At 39.1% G+C, this 19,908-nt stretch overlaps 1 long non-coding RNA gene across 1 annotated transcript; it reads right to left on the reverse strand.

The window, feature by feature from the left end:
* Window positions 1-12,406: 12,406 nt before the first annotated feature.
* On the reverse strand, window positions 12,407-19,545 carry LOC138743987 (uncharacterized). Its single transcript, XR_011345166.1, has 4 exons — window positions 19,347-19,545; window positions 16,929-17,138; window positions 14,125-14,216; window positions 12,407-12,978 (listed from the first exon to the last, which is right to left on the reverse strand). It is a non-coding gene; the product is annotated as an uncharacterized lncRNA (long non-coding RNA).
* Between the last annotated feature and the right edge of the window lie 363 nt (window positions 19,546-19,908).

Raw genomic sequence — 19,908 nt, forward strand, 5'->3', positions numbered from 1 at the left:
GGAAGAGTTAAGCAAATAAAATAGAAATATGATGTAAGGATAGGTTTAGTTTAGATCAGAAAATACTGTCAATGCACAATCTGCAAAAGAAGGTATCAGATGAACGCTTCATGAGATAGAGGCCCCATTATTGGTTATCTGTAATTACAATTGGAAGAATGCTTGTGATGTTAGTCGTGACACATTAGCACTAGTGGAGCTGATGCATCACAGCTGAAGCAACCTGAGGTTAATTTAGACCTCTTGTGCTGGATGTGAAGAGTCTGCTCAATCTGAGAGCCAGAGAGTGATTGGGTTCTGCACCATGGAAACAAGACCTTTGCCCCACCTTGTCCATACTGGCCAAACTGGTCCCATTTCCCTGTGTTGGCCCCATATTCCTTGAAATCTTTTCTTTCCTTGCACATCTAGACTCGTTCCGTGGGATGGCATGGTTGGCATAGCGGTTAGCGTAACACCTTTAGAGCGCCACCGATCAAGACCAGGGTTCGAATCCCGTGCTGTCTATAAGGAGTTTGTATGTTCTCCCCATGTCTGGGTGGATTTTCTCTGGGGGATCTGCTTTCCTCCCACGGTCCAAAATGTACTGAAGGTGTCGGTTAATTGGGTGTAAATTTGGCGCCACGGGCTCGTGGGCCAAAATTCCCTGTTACCCTGCTGTATGTCTAAAAACAATCAAATACCTACCACCCTCTGTGTGAAGAAGGTGCCCCCTCAGATCCATTTTAAATCTTTCCTTTCTCACCACTCTTGGAAAAATTCATGAATTTTGACCTTATCTCTGCCCTCATGATTAATTGACCTCCATTAAACTTCAATGCTACAGGTAGTAAAGTCCCAACCTATCCAATGCTCCTTATAATTTAAGCCTCCCAGTCCTGGTAACATTTTTGTGAATCTTTTCTGCTTCATACCTTTCTCTTAGCTTAACTAAAACTGCACTTGGTACTCCAAGTGTTTCCATTTTTTTTAAAAATTGCAGCAAAAATACAGTTGCAGTCATAAATAGTTCCAACTGAAATGACCACGCTGCATGTACAGCAGCTCTCAGCATAAATCATTCATGGGCAATTTTAACATGGCTTACTTTTCGGAGAGGCTCCACGTGTGTCTGCAATCAGATACACATTTCCTCACCTTAAAGACCACAGGCTTGGATGATGCTATCTGATGAAATATGAAGGGAGAACTGAAGACTGAGTTATAAAATCTGTTATCAGTCTTTTAAAATAAAACTAAATAATTTACTGTGGAAATTTGTTGAATGCAAAACTGTGTAGACATGACATAATTCAATGATTTTTATCTGTGCTGTAATAACATTGCCAAGAACTCGCGTATAATTAGCATCTTTGGTGCAACACAATGACCTGAGGAAGCCACAGAAATATGATCAGATATGAGATGACCCTAGTCACACATGGAAATGTGAAATTATAGTTGTAGAAATAACTTACAGGATGTGAGCAAAACAATTTAATGCAAAAAAATCTAAACCCAGTGATAGTGGAATTAATTAAATCAGAGCTTCAAAAAACAAGGGAAAAGTACTATGTTGGCAGTCCTACAAATTACCACATAAGAATGAGGGAATGAAACTAACTGGATTGTTCCCTAAGGAGCAAGCCTTCTGTGCTGGTGGCCTTGTCAATCCAATAAAGCAATGTAAACGTTCACAGGTTTCCCAGCACTGAAGTTAGGAAATTTCACCTGATGAACCATTCAAATCAACAGGAGAAAATGAGTGCGAGGAGAAATATGGTAAAGAATTTTATTTAATTTAATTGAAGTTTTAAATGCAAGTATATATTGTTTTTTCTTTCTAAATATTTTTATTAAATTTTATGTGTTAAATAAGTAAAGTACACAACAAAGATGTCAAATATAAAGAAATCAACAGAATTATCTAATTTGTTGTGAAACATCTTAAAATTTTATCCTGAATATTATATTTTCATTTTCTCCCCTATCTCTTGAGCCCATCACCAAGTCGAAGTCCTATCATTAAAATATGCCTTACTCCTGGAATAATATAATAAAGTGCAGGGAGACAGGTTTTATAATAAAACTAAAGGTTCTGAAAGTAGTTCAGGAAAGGTCCCCATAGGTTTTGAAACCCTATGTCTAATTTCCTAACAGAATAATGTACCTTTTCTAGATTTAAACAGAACATAATATCCCTCAACCACTGAGCATGTGTGTGGGGGGGGGGGGGGGGGCAGCATCCCTCCATCTTAGTAATATCGCATGTCCAGCCAAAAGAGGCAAAAGACAGAACCCGAGATTAAGCTGAGGTCAAACAGACGTTATCCTCTCCAGTGATACCAAAGAGGGCAACCAGAGGGTTAGGTTCAAGGTTTAAATTAAGGATTAAGGCTAGGGTTGGGAAACACCTCTCCAGTATTTTTCAAAGCTAGGGCACGGCCAAAACATGTGAATAAGCGAGGCCTCATCTCTCTTACATTTATCGCACCAAGAATTTATATCTGGATAAATACGAGATAATGTAGCTTTGGACATATGAGCCCTATGCACAACTTTAAAATGCAACAAACAATGACAGGCACAAAGGGATGTGGAATTAACCAATTTAAGGATTAAATCCCAAACCTCCTCTGACAATGAAAGGCTTAAATCCTGTTCCCAGGGGCATATTAAACCTTTAAGAGTGGGTTGTAAATTTAAAAAATACATCAACAATGTTTGTATCAGGTACATCAGGAAAGTTAGGTATCTGAGAGTGGAGAAAATGCCTGATTTGCAAATATCTAAAAAAAATGGGTTTTAGGTAGATTGAACTTTTCAGAAAGTTGTTCAAATTATGCAAAACAATTATCAATGAAAAGATCCTTAAAATACTTAATACCTATACTTTGAGAGGTGTCTAAGGCAGTTCAGGATGTCACCGAAAACTGCTGAAAACTTCTACAAGTGTACTTTGGAGAGGATTCTGGCTGGTTGCATCACTGCCTCGTCTGGAGGTGCCAACTCTCAGGAGAAGGATATACTCCAGTGGGTTGTTAGCTCAGCCTATGACATCACAGGCACTAGACTTCACTCCATCAAGGACGTCTACACGCGGCGACATCTTAAAAAAATCAGCCTCTATCCTCAAAGACGCCCACCACCCAGGCCATGCCCTCTTCACTCTTCTACCATCGGGGAAAAGATACAGAAGCCTAAAGACGAGCACTTAATGTCACAAGGACAGCTTCCCTGCTGCCATCAGATTGCTGAATAATCAATGATCCAAAGACACTGCCTTACTTTTTTGTTCACTATTTTTTTTATAGTAATGTTGTAAGATGGTTATAATATGCATGTTTACGCTATGACGCGTACCTCTACCGGCACCACCTACGGCTCCTAGAACGCTTCCACCAGCGTTGTCTCCGCTCCATCCTCAACATCCATTGGAGCGCTCACACCCCTAACGTCGAGGTACTCGAGATGGCAGAGGTCGACAGCATCGAGTCCACGCTGCTGAAGATCCAGCTGCGCTGGATGGGTCACGTCTCCAGAATGGAGGACCATCGCCTTCCCAAGATCGTATTATATGGCGAGCTCTCCACTGGCCACCGTGACAGAGGTGCACCAAAGAAAAGGTACAAGGACTGCCTAAAGAAATCTCTTGGTGCCTGCCACATTGACCACCGCCAGTGGGCTGATAACGCCTCAAACCGTGCATCTTGGCGCCTCACAGTTTGGCGGGCAGCAGCCTCCTTTGAAGAAGACCGCAGAGCCCACCTCACTGACAAAAGGCAAAGGAGGAAAAACCCAACACCCAACCCCAACCAACCAATTTTCCCTTGCAACCGCTGCAATCGTGTCTGCCTGTCCCGCATCGGACTGGTCAGCCACAAACGAGCCTGCAGCTGACGTGGACTTTTTTACCCCCTCCATAAATCTTCGTCCGCGAAGCCAAGCCAAAGAAGAACGCTATGACGCTGCCACAAAACTCCGAATTTCATGACTTGTTCATGACAATAAATTTTGATTCTGATACCCAATCTATACCATTCTTCAAGTGCAGAATCGTGCAAAAAAGGTTGGAAGAAATAATTGGATAGAATAGAGCTTGAAAGAGAAAAACCATAAAATCGAAAATGTTTTTGGAATTGGGCCCATATCCTAAATGTGTCAAACAACAGAATTATTTAAAGATAAAGGAAGTGAGAATCCAAGAAAAGCTGGAATGGAGAGAATTTTTACTGTCCACAGCTCCATTTCTTCCCACAAGGAAAGTGGGAAGTGTATTCAAAACCTAAGGCTGAGCATATTGGCCGCCCAGTAATAAAATCAGATATTAGGGAGCTCCGTACCTCCATTTCTTTAAGATTTCAGAAGGTGAACTTTACTTAAATGAGGTTTACTCTTCCATTTATAGGATGATATAATAGAATCTAATGAGCCAAAAAAAATGTTTTAAGAATAAAAGTTGGTATTATCTGAAAAATATATAAAAATTTAGGCAAAATATTCATTTTGATAGACTTAATTTGGCCCACCAAAGATGTGGACAAGGATGACCACTGCATTAAGTGCTGTTTCACATGTTTTAACAGGCTGAGGAAATTTTCTTTTAAAAGACGCTTATATTTTCTTGTATCTGTAATACCTAAATAAGTAAACTGATCTTTCACAGCCTTAAAAATGAAAGTTAGCATACACTGATGCAATTGTATTCACAGGGATATGTTCACTTTTATTAAATTTAGTTTGTACCTAGAAAACGGACTAAATTGAGTAAGTAACAACATCATAGAAGGTAATGAGGTTTCACGGCTTGGTACGAAAAGCAGACGATCATCTGCATAATGGGAAACTTTATGTTGCATTCCCTTCCTCCGAATCTCTAAGATGTCCTTGAGGCTTCAAAATGCAATTGCTAATGGTTCTATGGCCAAATCAAAAAGTAATGGACTTAGGGACACTCTTGACAAGTTCCCTGATGGAGGTTAAAAGGTTGTGACTGTTGAAAGTTAGTGAGCATTGAAGCAGAAGGGTTCAAGTACAGTAATCTTATCTGTGTAATAAAACTTGGACCAAAATTAAATGTTTCTAAAATTGTAAATAAATACTTCCACTCCACCCGATCAAACATTTCTCTGCATCTAAAGAAAGGAAACATTCAGGAACCTGACCCCAGGGTGAGTATAAAATGTCAAATAAGTGACGTATATTGAAATAAGAGTAACAATTTTTAATAAAGCCGATTTGTTCCTTGGATATAATTGATAATAAGGTATTTTCCAATCTACAGGCCAAAACTTTAGGTAAAATTTTAACATCAGTGCCCTGTAGGAGGAGCACTCTATAGGATCTTTACCTTTCTTTGCAAGAAGAGTAATACCAGCTTCATTGAATGATGCTGGAAGCTTCCCTTCCTTAAATGAATCAGACAACACAAAACTTAAATACGGTGAGAGCAAAGAGGAAAATTATTTTAAAAATTCAACAGGAAACCTGTCGGAACCCAGTGATTTTTCAGATTGCAAAATGGAGATGGCTGCAGTTATCTCTATGTGTGATATAAGTTCTTCTAATCTCATTTTGTTATCTGAAGAAAGCGTGGGAATATTTAAATGATTTTAAAATTTCTCCATCAAACTTTTGCCATTTTGAAATTCAGAGGTGCAAAGTCAAGAATAAAAATTCTTGAATGTGTCATTAATCTTGGCATGATCTAAAGTAACATTACCATCCTCCATTTTAACTTATGTAATTTTCCATCTTGTTTCAAATCCTCTCAACTGATTAGCTAAGAATTTACCAGATATATCATCATGGATATAAAGCAGACTCTTGGTCTTTAAAAGTTGATGTTTAATTGTATGTGTTGAATGGAGATCAAATTTAGTTTGAAGTTGCACTCGCTTTTTATATAGTTCTGGATTTCTATCTTATGCATATTGATGATCTATTTCTTTAATTTGATTAATTCCAAACATTCTTTATTAGCTCCTTTTCATATTCACAGTATAAGAGATCATTTGCACCCTAAGGTAGGCTTTCAGTACATCCCAGACAATCAGACTGGAGGTTTCTGAAAAATTATTTGTACTAAAGAAAAAGGTTATCTTCTCCTCCATAAATCTCTCAAAATCACTATCAGACAATAAAGTTAAATTGAAACACCAGAATCTATTTATTTGAGGACGGTCAGAAAGGGTCATATAGTACAATAGTGGCATGATCAGATATCAGTATATTCTTGTAATCAGAAAAGCGAGTCAATGGAATTAGTTGATTAGCAATAAGGAAATAATCAATCCTAGAAAAAGTATGATGAACATGTAAAAAGAAAGAATACTCTTTCCTATTTGGATGAAGAAAATGCCATATGTCAGAAATACCATAATCTGATAGAAAGGATTGAATAAATGAGGCAGACTTTCTCACTTTTGCAGGGTTGGGAGAAGATCGATCCAACACAGGAGCAAACAAACAATCGAAATTTCCACCAAGCGCAAGAGAGAACGAGTCCAGATCATCAGGTAAGGAAGAAAGAAAATGTTCAAAAAAACCCCACATCATCCATATTAGGGCATAAACATTAATAAGAACCACCAATACTTTATATAATTTCCCTGAAACAATAATATAATGACTGTTATTACATTGTGATGAACAAAAGGAATAGTGGAGTGGAAATGCTGCCCCCTGCCCCATGCTATTAGATGCAAAGTTAGGAATATGTTTTTCTTGTTTAAAAAAAAAAGCAATTGCAGTTTTAAGTTGTTTAAGATGAGAAAGAATGTTCCTTCCCTTAACAGGATGGTTTAAACCTTTAGCATTCCAACTAACAATTTTTTTTAAATTATCTATTGTTAATGATTAGAGAAGTGAGTTGAAAAACACACATTACTAAAACTCCAGGTGTCGACCTTGAAGCAAGATCAGAGCATACAACAAATATTAACATTTTAAAAATGCACAAGAACAAAGCTTATGTAGTCTCCTAACACACTAACAACCTTAAAAAAACCCACTCCCACCCTCCCACCCCTCATCCAAAAACAAGACAGCTGCCAAAGACCCCAGCAGCAAGCTCATCAAATTAAACATTTCTCACCCAAAAAGAATTTTCCTGTCCTACGTAATAACATCTTGGTTCCAATATTGTCATTAAAACAAAACTCTACACCAGTGGTTGTCAGGCTTTTTCTTTCCACTCACATACCACTTTAAGTACTCCCTATGCCATAGGTGTTCTGTGATTAGTAAGGGATTGCTTAAGGTGATATGTGGGTGGAAAGAAAACGTCTGAAAACCACTGTTTTAATCATATCTAATTGACTTGTTATGTGCACGGTTTCATAACTCTAAAGGAAATGGGCCAATAACAATTTTTCTCAAGCAAAATATTCCAGTAACAATTGAGTCTAGAGCAGTGATTCTCAGCCTTCCCTTTCCACTCACATACCACCTCAAGCAATCCTTTACTAATCACAGAGCACTTATGGTGTAGGGATTACTTAAAGTAGTGTGTGAGTGGAAAGAAAAAGGTTTGAGAGCCACTGCTCTACACTCCGAAAACAACATATAACTTAGATAGGAATACAACCATTGTTTAAAAAAAAACTACTTTTAGAATTTCTTATTCAATTCTAAAAAGTATATTATGATGTAGAAATATAAACTAAAAACACTAAATATAAACTTCCCCCAATGTTCTTCCCACAAAGACTGAATAAATCCCAGAATTTAAAGCAAAAAAAAATACTTATAGTACAACCCAAATGGGTATGTTACCCCATAAAGTGTTACTAGAACAGAGAGGACCATGCCACTAAATACTGTATGACAAAAGCTATAAAGTTTCAAAATAATATTAGTCAAATAGCCTCAGTCACCAAGCAGATATTTACGATGGGTGCAATGTAAAATGGAGACAGTCTATATAATTATGGCCTTAACAACTGAACACAACCACTTCTTGTATCCACAGAAGAGTGTGATATGGAGTTGTGCAGGATACAGCAGGGAGGGCTTAAAATCTTGGTTGTATAATTCCGACATTACTTCCCCTACTCAGCTTGCTGATTCTTAACTTCAGGAGTATGATCTGCTGACCACTCTAATCTGCTGACCACGATATTTCAGTTTCCCTCTCTGCCGGGCCTCTCAGATCATAGTATCCTTTATCCGATAACGACGTAGACAAATGATGACGAGCGCAGTGCCAGTCCTGGAGTGAGTTTAGGTACTAAAGAGCGGTGAGCTCTATCGATCTCTGGCAGGGATGGGAGCATCTCTTTCCCAAAAAATGCACATGACAGATCAAAGAAGAATTTTGTAAGTTGCCCTTCTTCAGTAGATTCTGCCAAGCCCAAGATAACAGATTCTCTTATGTGCTCTGGCTTTCCAGATCAACAACTTTAGTTGTTAACTTCGAGTTACTTTCATGTAAGCTGGAGCAGACATCTTCAAATTCAGCAACACTTTGGCTTAGGTATTCAGAATCGTGTTCCAGAGTTGACAAACGTTGGCTGTACTCTTTCACTAATGACCAGATTTCATTGATTTTGACTTCTAATAAGCAAGGAGTCACTTTGAAGTCAGCAGTAGGGTAGAAATAGCCTCTATTTCTACCACTCTAGAAATAGCACTCGAGTAGTCGCCTCCTCTTTTTCTTCATTTTTTCCAGATTTCCCACTTCTTGTAGTCATTTTGAGGATAACTAGAGTAAAAAAAAGGAAAGCTACAAAATATATAATACTTTGGTTAAAAAAATAGAAAGGTAAAAAAGTGAAAAAGAAAAAGAATAGACAGGAGCGCATGATAGTTGCATCTACACCATACAGCAGCTTGCCGGAAGTATCTGTACATTCCACTCTTAAAACTTTAATTATGTTTTAATCATTTTAATTTTTTCACTTTTAATTTGGGACCAATTGGGATTGAGTATAAATGTCAAGACATTCACAAACATTTAATTTAGAATTAGAGAAATTAATGGATATAAATGCGATAAATCTCAGGACCCGATGTCCTGCTTTTGTTTTTTTTTTAATTTAGGCATACAGCACAGTAACGGGTCATTTCAGCCCATGAGCCCATGCCGCCCAATTACACCCAATTAACTAACAACCCTGGTACATTTTGAATGGTGGGAGGAAACTGAACCTCCCCCCCACCCGAGGAAACCCACACAGACAAGAGGAGAACGTACAGACAGCGCCGGATTCAAACCTCAGTCCCGATTGCTGGTGCAGTAACAGCCTTTTGATAACCTTGCTGCCCTACATTTTATAGGAGGCCATGCTGTAGGAATGGAGGCAGTGTTATCATCCATAACTCCTCAGATTCTTGATTCCTTCCCCTTTCTTACAATCCAGAAAATATTTAAGAAAAGAGAGGGAGTAGACCGAGAACCATAGACCTATCGGCCTGACATAAGTAACATGGGAAATGGTGGAGTTTGTTATTAAGGGTGGAAAGTAGTAATACGATTGGGTAGAATCGACACTTTTTAATGATAGGGAATTATGTTTTCTGGAGCTTCTTGGTTATTAAATAATGGAGAACTAATTAATGCAATTCTTTTGAAATTTCAGAATGTTTTGGATAAGATGTCATACAAAAGATCATTAAATAAAAATTGGAGCACACCTTATGGGGAGCGATAGATTGAAAAGAATTGAGTTTTAGTCAACAAAACTGAAGTTTGAGAGTAAAAATAAAGGGGATGATTTTCACTTTGCAAGGTGTGATCAGTGGGATGCTGCAGATATCAGGGGTGGTATCCCAGCTGATCACTTTCTCTGTCAGTGATTTAGATGAGACAATTGTGTACAACATATCAATGTAAGCTTATGATACCAAAGTGGAAATTGTACACAGGCCTCCATGGAATATTTACCAGTCTAAATAAATGGACAAGTGTGTGGTTGTTAGATTATAATGTTGAAAAAATATAGAAAGGAGGATTCTTTGTTTAAATAATGAGAGACTGCAACATATTGGTATTCAGAGGGATCTGAGTGTTCTTGTGCATTTATAATTGAAAATGAATATGCAAATCCACCAACATTTAGGAAGGCTATAAATATGGTGGTCTTTATTGCAAGAGGGTTTGAGTTCAAGGGTGGAGATCTGGTGAGACTGCACCTGGAATAATGTCCTGATCTATAGAGGGAATAAAGATTCAGCTGAATGACTCCTGGAATGGCAGGATTGTCGCTAGAGAGATTAACTAGACATGTATTCTCCTGATTCAGAAACAGATGAAACAGATCATGTTCTTAACCCTTTGGACTCTGTGTCCATGTTATCAGGGACTACCAACGAATGCATATACTCCATGTCCCTGTTTTTCAGGACTGGTTTTATACCGAACTATCTTACTGGTGATCATACTACAGTTTACCCATGGACCCAGTCCAGAGTATATAATGTGAAAGGTTAAAAATGGCCAGAGTCCAAAGGGTTAAGGGGTGTACATGTGGAGTTGAAGATTTTCCTGGCCAAGCTGTCTGGATCCAGGAGTCATTTTTTTCAAGGTAACAAGTCCGTTATTCAGGATAGCAATAAGCGAGAAATTTCTTCACCCAGAGCGATAAATCTCTGGAATTTTCTACTTGGGGGCAGTGGAGTGTTGGCTGGTGAGAATGTTGACGAGAAAGCAATAGATTTTTAGACTCTAAGAGGCTTAAGAGAAAGTCCTCTGATACTTGCACAAGAGTGGTGCTGGATTAAAAAGATCAGCCCTGATCAGACTAAATAATGGAACAGGAACAAAAGGGTGAAAGGCCTCTTCTGCTTGCATTTCTTCTCTTCTTTTGTTCTTAAACCACAGCTTAATGACAGCTGTGAGGAAGGGACTTTGCACCTGCAGTGCTGCTTTTGTGACGGCAAGAGAACACCTTAAAAGAGATCCCTCCACTGCCTTATACTTCACAGTAGAGCTAGAGCTGGAACACAGCCCTGCTGCTCTCAACTGCGGGTGGGGCCATACAGGAATTCACAGTGCAGCCCAAAGCTGGCATATTTAAATTAGCAGAAGATATGCCCCATTTAGACAGGACAAGAGTTTGCTCAAACAGAAGGGTTTTAACGTAGCCCTGGAGAGAAAGCTAGAAAGTTTTGGGGGTACTGTTGGATTCTTTCCACTCGCATATCACTTTAAGAAATCCCTATGCCATTGGTGCTTGTGATTAGTAAGGGATTGCTTAAGGTGGTGTGTGAGTGGGAAGGGAAGGTTGAGTATCACTGCTCTAGACCCACTTGTTACTGAAATATTTTGTTTGAGAAAAATTGTCATTGGCCCATCTCCTTTGGAGTTATGAAACCGTGCACATAACAAGTCAATTAATAATGATTAAAACAGTGGTTTTCAAACTTTTTCTTTCCACCCACATCCCACCTTAAGCAATTCTTTACTAATCACAGAGCACCAATGGCATAGGGAATACTTAAAGTGGTATGTGAGTGGAAAGAAAAAAGTTGAGAACTACTGGGTTAGACAGATGAAAGCAGAACTGGTACTGGTGTAGCAATTCAAATCAAGATAGGAAGAGAACAAAAATCTCAGCGTGTGGGGTTGAACAAAATTACAGAAAAAGGTGACGAAAAGGCCATTATTTGAACATTAGGCTGAGCTTATGCCCCACAGTGGTAGAGCAATCTGGGTTTAATCCTGACTTCTTGATACTCTCAGTGTGGAGTTTGAAAGTTCCTTCTATGTGGGTCGCCTCCAAGTGTTTTGGATTCCTCCCACACTCCAATAATGTTCAGACAGCCAGGTTAACGAGCCATAATAAATTACCCCTAGTGGGTAGATGAATGGAATTGATGGGATACGTGGGGAGAATAAAGCAGGATTGACGGAGGATTTGTGTGAACAACTCTGATGGTTAGCATGGCCTCAGTGGGCCAAAGGGCCTGTGTAAGCTGCAAATGCCTCATGTCATATGGTTGGCAGGAACACAATTGCAATCTTCTAGAGGAAATCAAGGGGTCGAAAGAATAGGGAAGGTTTTGAGTCAGAAGATTTGCCTTGCTGTGGGGTTAAAACCTGAAATCTCCCACAGATGCTGCCCAACCCCCTCAGTTCCTCCAGTCAATTGTTTATTGTGCCAGATTCCAGCATTTGCACTCTTGTGGGTATCTCCAATTACAATTAATAGATGCTTATCATAATATTGAGGTGCCCTGAAAGTCCTCTAAACAGGCAAGGTGTATGTCTCTCCTGTTTGTAAAATGGCAAATATAAGTAAGAAGTTATTTGCTCTGGCAACCAATGGGAAAATGGTGGAATTGTACAATGAGGTTAATGCTCTACTCCCCATTCAGAGCCACCGCACCCCAAAGAAGTCAGCTTCCTAAAACAAACATGAGGAAACCATTAGAATCCTAGTAGAATTTTATTCAGAAATTGAAGGGAATGAAATACCTTCTCCAACCACAGAAAAATGTGTAAGGCTCTGCTACTCCATGATTTCCCTTGGATTTGCAAATGTAAGGGCTAGTGGGTGACTGCAAGTCAAGTTTATTATCAACCGACCAACCAGTAACCAGTCGGTTACCTCTTTACAGCCCTTTGTGAAATTATCAAAGCACAGTGAGAGTGGTGATTAGAGCAACCCCAGTTACGGGTGTTCGAGTCTGGCACTCTCAGGTGTTTGTATGTTCTCCCTGTGTCTGCGTGGGTTTTCCCTGGTGGCTCCGTTTTCCTCCCACCCTTCAAAACGTACGGAGTTGTTTGTCAGTTGGGTGTCATTGAGCGGCACAGGCTCATGGGCTGAAAGGGCCTGTTACCATGCTGTATGTCCAAATTTAGAAATTTTATTTAAAATAAAATGAATGATCCTTGCTGGTCTGCCAGTCAGATTAATTCGAAGTTGAGGCTTTCACTAGTATTAGTGGAGGAAACTAAATTTGAGTACATTCCAATGAAAGAGTTAATCTTTGAGCACCATCTGGTAACTTGATTCCATAATCAGATGAATCAGATATTGAGAATGATGTAAAGACCTGTTTTGAAATAAATAAAGGAAACAGGTCAATGTTTATTTCGAGAAAGGACTGTGCTTATAGAAAAATGTAATTGCAAACAATAAACTTTAAATAATTATCAGATGGACTAAAGAAGGGTGGTCTAAATATATTAAAAGATCGTTATACTGTACAAAGGCCATTTGGAGCAATAAATAACTTGTTAATGATCTGAAACAGGATTGCAATCTGTGTACAATGAGAAGAAAAATTATAGCCCAACTCTTTTCGGGACATCAAAGATGTACAAAAAGCTAAGGTTAAGAAAACATTAGTGTGACAGCCAAGCACGAGAGGACATCAGTGTCGACATGCCTCCTTGTCGATGTAATCACGAAGAGGGCTCACCAGTGGCTATACTTCGTGAGGAGTTTTGAAGAGATTTGGTATGGCACCAAAGGCTCTTGCGAATTTCTGCAGGTATTCCATGGAGAGCATTCTGTTTGGTTGCATTTACTGCTTGGTATGGAGGTGCCAATGCACCAGTCAGGAAAAGACTACAGAGTCTTGTGAACTTGGCCAGAGCCATCATGAGCATCAATCTTCGCCCCATCGAGGATATCTACACAAGATGGAGTCTTAAGGACACTCGCCACCCAGGTCCTGCCTTCTTCATACTGCCACCACAAGAAAGAGGTACAGGAGCCTGAAGACCAGCGCCCAAACCAGCGCACATTCCCCTCTGCCATTAGATTTCTGAATGGAAAATACCCAACAACCATTACCTCACCTTCTCTCATTCTATACTAATTTATTGTTTTATATAATTTATAGATTTAATATTTGCACCTGAGACGTTGCTGCAAAACAATGAATGTTGTGGCAATAAATTCTGATTCTGGAAAAAAAAAGTCTCCTCATGAAATTTAATGGATTAATAAACTAACTCAAAAGGAAAAAAGCGAACGTAGCAAAATTCTACAATGGACTACATTTCTAAAATGCATGAAGCAATTGAGTTACTGGAAAATTTCAGACTTTGCATGTTGTTGGAAGTGGTTACCGATAGCTGGGCTCTGTTAAGTCACCAGAGCTTCAGAAATTTACAGCTCATCCTGGGTTCTGCCCAAACCCTTGGTGTCCCAGGACTGATCTAATCCAGAAGTGATACTAGAGGAAGCTTACCCTTTGTATGTGAGAAGAGGAGTGGGCACCAGCAGTAATTTGGCAGCTGGCACCCTTACCTGGACAGCCCTGATGGTCTTTGGATCAATGACCTGTAATCAGAATAATTGAAAGACAGTTCAAAATGGCTTATAGAATTTTTTTTAAATGACCAAAAATAAAAGCACAATTATGTCCCAGAAAAGCTGGAACAGTTTTCCAGCAGATTATAATTGGAGAAACTCAGCAGTTCATGCAGCATTTATGGAAAATAAAGGGTAACCCATGTTTTGGGCCAGAGCCCTTTGTCAAGGTATTTAGTCAGTTTTGAGTGAACTAAGCTTGACGAAGGTCTCATGGTGACTCTGTTTACCTGACAGCAGAGAAAAGTTGAAGTACACCATGTATATTATATATTTCCTGTGTTATTGTGTGACATTGAAAGGTACCTTCGAACCTCCATCCTATGAATGCACTTCCCGTTTTGCCCATTCCCTTTCTCATTCACTGTTATACTGATGACAATTATCAAATAACAGTCATCCTGTGAACCCATCATCCCATCCAGTCCTGGGACTAGAGTAGTTGTCAAAGGAATTCATGCTTTTAAATTGGATGGGATCTCTGTATTCCCGGTATTCACGTATTTCCCAGTTGCTGGACATTCCTTCCTATAAATATCTGCAACGAGAGGGCCTGCTATCTTCTTTGCACATTTGTAACATTTTCTCAGTGCCTGATGATTATTTGTGATAAAATCGATGTGCCTCCTTTTTTTCAAATATTTACTCTCGACTTCATATTTTAATTCAGTCCAATGACTGAGGTCCTGCTAGGCTCAAAACCTGCAAGAGCAGATGTAAATAGGTTTGATTTCTGGCTTACATTCTTGTCTACTTTTTCCCACAGTTAAAATGAACCTATTTATCTTCCAGTGTTTCTAAATAACTTCCAACAGAAATGCTATCTTCTCCTCCGTTATTGAATGTTTGAAGTGGGATTGTGACATGAAAGGTAACCAGTGGCTGGTGTTGCTGATGCAATGTTTACTGATGAATTCATTTTGTGATTTAACACTGACCCATAATCAGTCTTTGATTTCAGATTTATTGTCAGGGTACATTCATGACATCACATACAACCCCGAAATTCTTATTCCTGTGGGTGAGGCAGAATGACCACTTATTGGTAATGCAAAATCAAACTGTGCACAATGTACACATGTAAACAAATAATATAAACACACTTGTAATGATAGTGATCATGTTTACATGGCCACTAGCAAGGCCTTGATTATGGTTACTGATTAATTAGATTTGGCTGCCAGCAGGGGGGTAACACGCGGTATGCAAGAGCTGTAATGGAGGCTTGCAGCCTCATGGCATGCCTCATGGTGCTGTTTACAACTTTAAAGTAAAGAACCTTTTCCTTCATCCATGTGTTGTGTAAGAACCCACATTTGAATACAAGATGAAACAAATCTGATGGTACAATGGTTGGAATATGACTATAGGTTTGACTGTAGCTTTTTTAAACTTGGGAATAGATAGTTGAACATATAATTTATCATGGTATCTCTCTTGCCTTAATAACTTTGCTGTTTTAAGTTCATTTAATACTGCAAATAATTTGGCCGCCACCATTTCTTATAATACAAATACAAGCAACACTAGTGAAGATCTGTGTGGTTTGAGGGAAAATAGAATGCAAGCTCCTGGTTACTTTTCTTGCTCTTCTACATGCGTTAAGGACATCTGATTGCACAAGTGCAGACCGATGAAACAGCATTCTCCAGTCCTCGGTGAGAAACACGCAGACACAAAACCAGACATAACACACATATATTGTAGACAAACAATACATATGCAGGACATGTATTTCATCTGTACAAGTGTCATGAATATGAGAGTCTCGGATGGTTAGTTTGAGCAGTTCCTTTAGTCGTTCAGCATTCTGACCGATTGTGGGAAGAAGCTGTCCCTCAGTTTAATTGGTTTCTTCTATACTTCTCTCTTACTGACCACATAAAACTAATAAAAAAATGTTTTAAACGTGCTGTGGCCCCCACTGAGACTGGCTGTCACACTGGGGTGAAATCTGCTATCAGTACCATAGCCAACCAAAATGTGATGATGGGGCTACCACAGTTCTCCTGCATGGATCGTTCCAAAGATTTACCACCCTTTGAGTAAAGAAACTTTTACTTGTTTCAGTACTTAATAGCCTACTCTTTATTCTGAGATAGTGACTCCATGTTGGGGCGGCACGGTTAGCATAGTGGTTTGGGCAACGCCATTACAGTGCCAATGACTGGGGTTTGAATCCGGCGCTGCCTGTAAAAAGTTTACACGTTCTCTCCTTGTCTGCGTGGGCTTCCTCCAGTGCTCTGGTTTCCTCCCATCTTTTGAAACATCTAAGAGTTGTAAGCTAATTGGGTGGCACAGACTGGTGGGCTGGAAAGGCCTTTTACCATGCTGCATGCCTGAATTTAATTTGAAGTCGATGATTTTTCAGCAGTTTGCATTTATCCTGGTAAGTGGTGTAAAAATTCTGCAACTGTCAGTTGAGTCACCTCTCAGTCTAAACTCGAAAGGGAAGAGCCTTAGCCTCTTCAACCTCTCCCTCAGCAGGCCCGCCAGCACAGAGTTTCACTCTGGGAGTGTACTGGCTGCATATCTTTGATAATAGGTTTTTTCCTATGGGTAAGGAGACCAAGCACATTAGAAAACAAAAAAAAAAGATTCTAAAAGGCAGAAAGTGAAGTATAAAACACTTTGAAACCTGCTGATAATTAATCCATTCCTCTTCTGAAAATATCGAAGTACCTGTTAATGCAAAGTCTTTTCAGCGGCAGCGATCTGGACCGGGGTTCAAATCCTATGCTGTCTGTAAGGAGTTTGTATGTTATCCCTGTGTCTGCATGGGTTTTCCCTGGGTGCTCCGGTTTCCTCTCACCTTTCGAAACATAGGTTAATCGTGTGTAATTGGGCGGCATGGGCTCATGGGCCGAAATGGTCCGTCAGCATGCTGCATGTCTAAATTTAATTTAAAATATTAATTAAAGAAAAAAAATAATTACATTGGCAGTTGAACATTTTTTTGATGTGCTAATATCCAGTTCCATCTAATACTAGAGACACGTCACACATCTCTCAAAAAATATTGCCACATCAATCAAAAAGCAGTGTGCAACACCTTTGGAGAGTTTTCTAACCAACTGGACTCATCTGATTCAATGCAATTTTGGGGAATTTCCCTTGTACAACAATCAGAGAAGGATATCAGACAAGGTGCCTTTAGGGATCAGGCTCACTATGGATGCCAGTGATGCAAGAGACCTCAGAAGAGACAGAATTTACTAAGAGGGTTGAGAAATTGCTCATAAGTATGTGCCAAATGGGAAGTCCTATATATGAGATGGGTCAGGAGACTTACCAGTAAAAACACAGAAATGCTGGAGGAATTCAGCCAGTCTCGCAGTATCTATATATCACCAACATTTCTAGTCTGAGCCCTTCTTCAAGGCATAAGCAAAAAGCAGCCAGGTGCCTGAAGAATGCGAAAGGAAAGGGGGAAGAATGAGAGGGGGAGGAGTGCAGACCAATAGAGAAAAGGTGTTAATTGGATATGCTAACAGGAAAGGTGAGAATTGATTTTGGCTTTGTGAAAGGAGACAGAAGGAAAAGAGAGAGAGAGAGGGTGTGTGTGTGTGTGTGTGTGTGTGTGTGTGTGTGTGTGTGTGTGTGTGTGTGTGTGTGTGTGTGTGTGAGAGAGAGAGAGAGAGAAAGCTAGAGGAAAGGAGAAGGGGGAAGAAACATGGGAGGGTGTTCTAATGAAAACTGGATACGTCATTGTGAATGCCATCCAGCAGGAGGGTGCTCAGATGGAAGATGAAGTGTCGTTCCTCCAATTTCCAGGTGGTTTTATTCTGGCAGTGCATGAGACCATGGACAGACATGTCAGCAAGGGAATGGGATGGGGAATTGAAATTGGTGACCTCTGGGAGATCTAAGCTATTGTTGCAGACAGAGCTGAGGTATTCAATGAAGCAATCTCCCAGTCTGTGCTGCAGAACCACCAGAAGGAATAAAGAATCAAACAATAACTCCAAAAATGACAATAAAAAGAGTAATGGAACAAGGTTGTCAAAAATTCCATGTCATCAGATACATCCAGATGAACAAAATGTCATCTTGCCCTCTCTCTCTCTCTCTCTTTCTCTCTCACACGCACACATTCTCACTTCCATTCCTTGTCCTTCATCTCCCCATTTAAGCTAACATTTTGAGATATAGGAGGCAGACCAGCCAATGGGAGATACAAACCACTCACAGCAAGAGGAACATCCATTCAATCAGTACCTCAGAAATAAGAAGCATTTCCTGGTAGTTTTAGCATACTCCATGGGCTTTGGGATGTGTTGCAATCTCTTGCAGTCATTCTGTACCTGCCCTGAGAGATCTTCTGTTGCCAACAAAGCATGAGCGTAGCAAGAACACGCGTGCTATGCTGTAAATTCTGAATCTATTGCAGAGCAGTTGTTACGCGGGGTTTTTTTGCTGCAATTTATTGTATTGCAGTTTTGCAATCTGATTGAACTTCATGAGAGTGTACAAGCAACTCTGGAAGTTAGGGTCAAATGGAATAATGCAGAACATCGCTGGTCAAATTGGTGAGATTTCACCTGGAAACGAGTGCAGAATTTTGATTTGTGTTGTACTAATCAAATGACCATGTAATAAATATCTGTTGTAGAATTAGTGTTGTAGTGTTGAGAACAACTTACAATCAGAAAAGAAAATATTAATTTTTTTATTTCCCTCAGTCAGATATGTGTGATACAGTTATTGGCATTGGTGTGATACCTTCACCTTTGGGAACATTTGAACTGCAAGAAATACTTAAAATGAATTCGTTTTATTTAATTTATCAACAGCTTTGGCTGGAATTTATGTTAATAAATGTTGTCATTTGTTAGCGATGGGCATTAAACTATTAGTGTTTTATGTAATTTTTCAGGTGAAATCATTTGGACAAATTGTAAAAGGCATTGCCTTTTTATTACCATTTTTCATGCTTGATTATACAGACTAACAATCAATACAGATGTTTTTAAAAGTAAAAAAGAGTATTCTAAATACATGAATGCTTTCATTTATGGTAATGCTTTACATGTGGCTTGCATCTGGTCATTTGTTCTGTTACATGATTCGATACATAAAAGGTAAATTCAATTCATTTACCTTGGAATTGATGATCTGTCAGCATTAACTAATGTTTGCAATGAATTCTGTTACATTAGTAAATAGACGTCACTGATTAATAATTAAACTATACACCTCCCTTTATCTTCTTAACTGAACCAATGTAACTTTAGCAGGAAGGTCAAACATGATATTATTTATATGCTGTGCCAATTTAAATCATAATTTGAAATTGCTCCACAAGTTAAACTTCAGAGATAAGAAAAATGTGTACAGATGATTGTGCCATAACTTGTGAAACATTTTGTCATAGTTTGATTGTCACCTCATCACATGCAGTATAGTTACTTGTTAGAAACGTTACAGCTGCAAGGCAATAACACTGAATATCTATAAACATCCGCAGAGGTGAAGAAAATGCTTAAAGCAATTATATCTGCAAAATGTTTGTGGTTGATCTCATGGCTTTCCTTACCATCTGTTCTTTTACATCAAATGGTCTTTAGTTCCAGAGTGATCTTGAGCTGATAATTTTCCTGAAAAATAAACTTATTATTAGAACCACCATTTGATATAAATATAAAGAGGTTATATTCAAACC

This window comes from Narcine bancroftii, chromosome 10 (assembly GCF_036971445.1).
Source record: "Narcine bancroftii isolate sNarBan1 chromosome 10, sNarBan1.hap1, whole genome shotgun sequence".
Lineage (NCBI taxonomy): Eukaryota > Metazoa > Chordata > Chondrichthyes > Torpediniformes > Narcinidae > Narcine > Narcine bancroftii.